The sequence below is a fragment of the Triticum aestivum genome, chromosome 3A, assembly GCF_018294505.1.
Source record: "Triticum aestivum cultivar Chinese Spring chromosome 3A, IWGSC CS RefSeq v2.1, whole genome shotgun sequence".
Lineage (NCBI taxonomy): Eukaryota > Viridiplantae > Streptophyta > Magnoliopsida > Poales > Poaceae > Triticum > Triticum aestivum.
The window spans coordinates 698,339,351-698,345,074 of record NC_057800.1 but is presented as its reverse complement, the minus strand read 5'-3'; the positions used below and the strand labels follow the sequence as shown (position 1 = coordinate 698,345,074).

The window sequence follows — 5,724 nt, the reverse complement described above, 5'->3', positions numbered from 1 at the left end:
AGCTCCTCACTTCATATGTGTGTGCGGCAGCAGCTTGTGTGTAACTGAAACATCTAGCTAGTTCTCCTTTGTTAAGTGTACAAGATGACTCGTTGCGCCAATGGCGCAAAGGGCGAGAGCAAGCCAAGTATTGAAAGAGTACACATAAAAATATTTAGAAACAGATTGAAACATATGGAAATATTAAATTGCTGCTGGCAATGTCATGATTTTCTCTAACCAGTGTAAACATATATAAATAGTCTTCTGAAAATATTAGTAGAAGGGCAGTTGATTACATATATAGAACAATTAATCACAAACTTCTTTTGACCACAGAGACGGTAATGAGGTCTAAAGTGTACGTGCAGTATCATACATGAATGAAAATCTAAAGGCTATACATATCTTGCTCAAAGCAATGCCAAAAGGGCAAAGATACTGGATCAATTGATAAAACAAAAGGTGGATGTTGTTGGTTAGGACATATAGACTGAAGGTCATCAGAAACTATCTTGTGTAGTCTTTAGGCGCTGCTCTGACTTCGTGCCGGTATAGCGTAACCTCTGGGTCAATTCTTGAATGCTTGGATTAGCTACTACTTTAGTTCTTTTGATAAAACGGTTTCTACACCAGTAGCAACACCCCTAAGATTAGCAAGTTTCCAGCAAAAGGATCACATGAGAATCACATATCTGTATCCTATATGAAGAGAAACAGAAATTCCGTCAACAATGATGATCGATGGAGGATCATAATGGTAATGCTTGCCAATATTTTTTCTCAGCCTGCAAGATTGCCAAGAACATGGACATCATGTCATTTGAGAACTCAGACCTTAGTTGCAATTTCTGATCATCATTCCAAAGTACGAATTTAGATGTGCAAGTGACAAACTGCACGTAAAAAGACACATACCTTCCTAGAGGTTAGTACTCTGCGGATTGTGCACGGATCTGCGATGATGAGAGCGGGGACTCCTCGCTGTTCCAGTCATCCTACACTAGGGCTGCAAACTGCAGGTTCTAGAGCACGTCCTCGTCTAACGGCTTCAGCGTTGGTTCCTTGGTCAGGCCCTGCAGGCAGATCTCCATGACGGTCATCATCGACTCGCTAGAGCATCATTTGCTCACGGCTGGGTCGACGAAGTTCCTCCTCTTGCTCAGTCCTTCTGTAAGTGCCGATTGCAAATGGTGGTCAATGAACAGTAAAAGTTGGGTTTAGACTTTATTCAGAAATGAGGCATTGTCAAGTGTATAGGGTTAACAAGGAAAGGAAGCATACCTGTTCTTTCACTATCTCTACCTGAACTGATGGGCCTTATCTCTACCTGTTCTTTCACAAGTAGAAGCACCAGGTTTTTAAATGTTAACAAAGGCCACAAAATTTTGAAATCTCATTTAAGCTTGGCTTCTCCATGACTCCCCCCATAGACTGGTAATGTCAAGGTCACTGTTTTAATTTGTGAAAATGCAGTACAGATAAAAAATCTGAAATTTGCCTACACCTTATTTTGGCCTGACCCAAATTAACGAAAAGTAGACATCATGCAAATTATTTACCTCAAGGCGAAACACATTTAGAGATCCATTCTTGACAAACTTTTTTCTTATCCTATGGAACCACATACTGGACCAGACACACACGCACTATGGACTCCCACTGGTAACAACATTGAATTGCCCACATATATGAGGAATGACGAGGGAAGAAAGCTGCAGAAGCTGCTGTAGCTGCCAAACATGCCACGGCTAAATACATGGATTCTTCCAATGTTTCTCGCATAGGCACCTGAGTACACAAAAATAGATAGAATAATGCATCAACTAAAAAGAGTCAAAACAAGCAGAGCAGATCGCAAACAAAAACAAATCAAGAAAGGGTTCATACAGAGAAGGGAAAGAGGCGATTAAGGGTAAGAATACCAGCAGGCTCCACAACAACTGTAGATACCATGACACCATGTCGAGCATATGTAGTTCTTGATAGAAAAACCTTTACCAAAATAAGATATCAATGTACCGACGACACTAACAATTTTGGATATTAGCTGCCAAGCTGATTATGTGATACTTGCCCAGATTAGAAATTATGTAAGATATAACAAAAAGGGAGGCACACATGAATCATTTCTTCTGCTGGAGGCAAAGAATCTAAGGCCTACTACTTGTATCCCCAATTCTTCCTCTCTTTATCAGAAAAATCAAGGAATCAAAATCAGATTATGATGAGGACGTGCAACCTGGATGGTGGACAGGGGACGACGACCAGTGAGCAACGACCCATCAGTCATGGCCCGCGACACCTCTCCACTCCACCTAAACGCGAGCGACACCTGGAGCTCCGGCCTCGCGGTCCTGCTTCCACCTCTGTTCTTCTCACCACCCACCATTAAAACCAAACACCGAAACACTGCCCAACAAAAACAACAGACGAGAATCACAGACCAATCCTTGGACGGGGGCGGAAGAAGAGAGAAAAAAAGAGACTTCCATTGCAGAGGGGCTAGAGGTGGTGGGGTTGGGGTGGGGGTTGGGGCCGCTGTCACGTGGGGGAGTGGAGAGGAGGAGCTGCACCTGCCCCCTCCCGCGGAGACGAGGTTGGAGCCCCCTGTGGCTGCTGCTACCCTACTCCAGATCGAGGTCGCGCTCGACGGCTCCAACTCCACCTGACGTGGAGAAGAAGAAGGCTGGGAGGTCCCTGACAGCCGGCGCCTCTGTCCTCGCCGCTCCTCCCTCCACCGCCGGCCTCCCCTACTGCACGTCCTTCTCCATGGCGGCAGCTGGTTCGAGGTAGGGGAGTGGCGGATGCGGCGTCTCGAGGCCCCGCTCCTCTGCTCGAGCCGCCGCCTAGGTCTCCTGTGACGCACCCCCTCTTCTCCTCTTCACGTCCCTCCTCCTTCCTGGTTCTCCACTCGGCGGATCCTTGGGAGCTTGCGAGGGTGGGGTCGAAAGCGTAGGGGAAGGAGAGAGCGCGGCGAGAGGCGTCGGATTGGGGAGGAGGAGAGGAGGCGGGGATTGGGGGAGGATGCAAATCGGGAGGAGAGGAGGCGGCGCAGAGGGATGAAGTGGAAGGAGAGAGAGAGAGAGAGCAGCAGATATTTTCACGCGGAAGGGGATGGAGGAGGAAGCGTGCGCCGTGCACCGGTTTTCTCTCAATGCACTATTCGTGTGCACTATTCATAGCTGACGTGGATAGTGTGGTTGTGCCTAGCAACCCGCTCATCCTTTATAAGTTAAATGTGGAGAAGAAGAAGGCTAGGAGGTCCCTGACAGTCGGCGCCTCTGTCCCTGCCGCTCCTCCCTCCACCGCCGGCCTCCCCTACTGTCCGTCCTTCTCCATGGCGGCGGCTGGTTCGAGGCAGGGGAGTGGCGGGCGCGGCGTCTCGAGGCCCCGCTCCTCTGCTCGAGCCGCCGCCTAGGTCTCCTGTGACGCACCCCCTCTTCTCCTCTTCATGTCCCTCCTCCTTCCTGGTTCTCCACTCGGCAGATCCTTGGGAGCTGGCGAGGGTAGGGTCGAAAGCGTAGGGGAAGGAGAGAGGGCGGCGAGAGGCGTCGAATTGGGGAGGAGGAGAGGAGGCGGGGATTGGGGGAGGATGCAAATCGGGAGGAGAGGAGGCGGCGCAGAGGGATGAAGTGGAAGGAGAGAGAGCAGCAGATATTTTCACGCGGAAGGGGATGGAGGAGGAGGCGTGCGCCGTGCACCAGTTTTCTCTCAATGCACTATTCGTGTGCACTATTCATAGCTGACATGGATAGTGTGGTTGTGCCTAGCAACCCGCTCATCCTTTATAAGTTAAACGTGGAGAAGAAGAAGGCTGGGAGGTCCCTGACAGCCGGCGCCTCTGTCCTCGCCGCTCCTTCCTCCAGCGCCGGCCTCCCCTACTGTCCGTCCTTCTCCATGGCGGCGGCTGGTTCGAGGCAGGGGATTGGCGGACGCGGCGTCTCGAGGCCCCGCTCCTCTGCTCAAGCCGCCGCGTAGGTCTCCTGTGACGCACCCCCTCTTCTCCTCTTCACGTCCCTCCTCCTTCCTAGTTCTCCACTCGGCGGATCCTTGGGAGCTGGCGAGGGTGGGGTCGAAAGCGTAGGGGAAGGAGAGAGGGCGGCGAGAGGCGTCGGATTGGGGAGGAGGAGAGGAGGCGGGGATTGGGGGAGGATGCAAATCGGGAGGAGAGGAGGCGGCGCAGAGGGATGAAGTGGAAGGAGAGAGAGAGCAGCAGATATTTTCACGCGGAAGGGGATGGAGGAGGAAGCGTGCGCCGTGCACCGGTTTTCTCTCAATGCACTATTTGTGTGCACTATTCATAGCTGACGTGGATAGTGTGGTTGTGCCTAGCAACCCGTCATCCTTTATAAGTTAAACGTGGAGAAGAAGAAGGCTGGGAGGTCCCTGACAGCCGGCGCCTCTGTCCTCGCCGCTCCTCCCTCCACCGCCGGCCTCCCCTACTGTCCGTCCTTCTCCATGGCGGCGGCTGGTTCGAGGCAGGGGAGTCTCGGACGCGGCGTCTCGAGGCCCCGCTCCTCTGCTCGAGCCGCCGCCTAGGTCTCCTGTGACGCACCCCCTCTTCTCCTCTTCATGTCCCTCCTCCTTCCTGATTCTCCACTCGGCGGATCCTTGAGAGCTGGCAAGGGTAGGGTCGAAAGCGTAGGGGAAGGAGAGAGGGCGGCGAGAGGCGTCGGATTGCGGAGGAGGAGAGGAGGCGGGGATTGAGGGAGGATGCAAATCGGGAGGAGAGGAGGCGGCGCAGAGGGATGAAGTGGGAGGAGAGAGAGCAGCAGATATTTTCACGCGGAAGGGGATGGAGGAGGAAGCATGCGCCGTGCACCGGTTTTCTCTCAATGCACTATTCGTGTGCACTATTCATAGCTGACGTGGATAGTGTGGTTGTGCCTAGCAACCCGCTCATCCTTTATAAGTTAAACAAGTGAGAGCTATTTAGTAGATAGTTTGGGCTAACTTCCATTCTATTGGGCTGAGGAATTGGACTTTGCTTTATTTTATTCATCTCTTGGTTCTTCTTACTTCTTAGTGCTCAATTTATATGCCTCGTGTCCCTCTGTGGCTCTGTTCTAACTGACGATCAATTCATGATGCAAGATGCAACAGAGAGTACTTACGCGTGATTTAATAATTGATATAATGCGGCGAGTCATGCATCACCTGCGTCTGCGGCCGGCGGGTGTATCGAGTACTTACGCGTGACGGAGAAGCCACTCAAGACACAGCTCCTAGTTGGACTCAGGTGACGTACGTGGCCTGACCGGAGTCGGGTACGCGCTGGCCTCCGATACATGGCCGGCTTAGGAGTGGCCTAGATAGCTACGTCTTATATACATGACCGGCTTGCTCGTTAGCTCGCTCGCATAACCACCGATTCATTACCACGCAAGACTAAGAAGACGCCAATATGGGAGCAGTCTTGTCCTCCGCCGACGCCGACGCCGTCGTCGACGCCATAGTCAGCTTGTTGGCCATCAAGAGCCACGCGACCCAACGACATCGGTTACCGATCGCTCCACCGGATGCTACCGGCGACGACGAAGACCACTGGTCTGGCCTGCCAAGGACCTCCTGCGGTCTGCACGTCCTGGCGCGACGCCTACGCTAGCTCCGGCTCTGCGCCGTGCTAGAGCAGGCGCCCAACGACTACGCCCTACTGCCCCTCCGCCGGCGGCACCTTCTGTTAGGTTTAATCTTGTCGGAAGAAAATAGTGTACCAAGTGTGAGCATGGCCTGCATGCAAGG

The 5,724-nt window shown here is 52.3% G+C and overlaps 1 long non-coding RNA gene across 6 annotated transcripts; it reads right to left on the bottom strand.

Moving 5' to 3' along the window:
* Positions 1-225: 225 nt before the first annotated feature.
* Positions 226-3,115, bottom strand: LOC123063314 (uncharacterized). 6 transcript variants are annotated; one of them, XR_006430244.1, is made up of 4 exons: positions 1,542-3,115; positions 1,264-1,413; positions 898-1,150; positions 226-767 (listed from the first exon to the last, which is right to left on the bottom strand). It is a non-coding gene; the product is annotated as an uncharacterized lncRNA (long non-coding RNA). The 6 variants fall into 6 exon arrangements; XR_006430243.1 differs by having other exon boundaries at positions 1,264-1,770; positions 1,870-3,115; XR_006430248.1 differs by having other exon boundaries at positions 1,264-1,974; positions 2,222-3,115.
* Between the last annotated feature and the right edge of the window lie 2,609 nt (positions 3,116-5,724).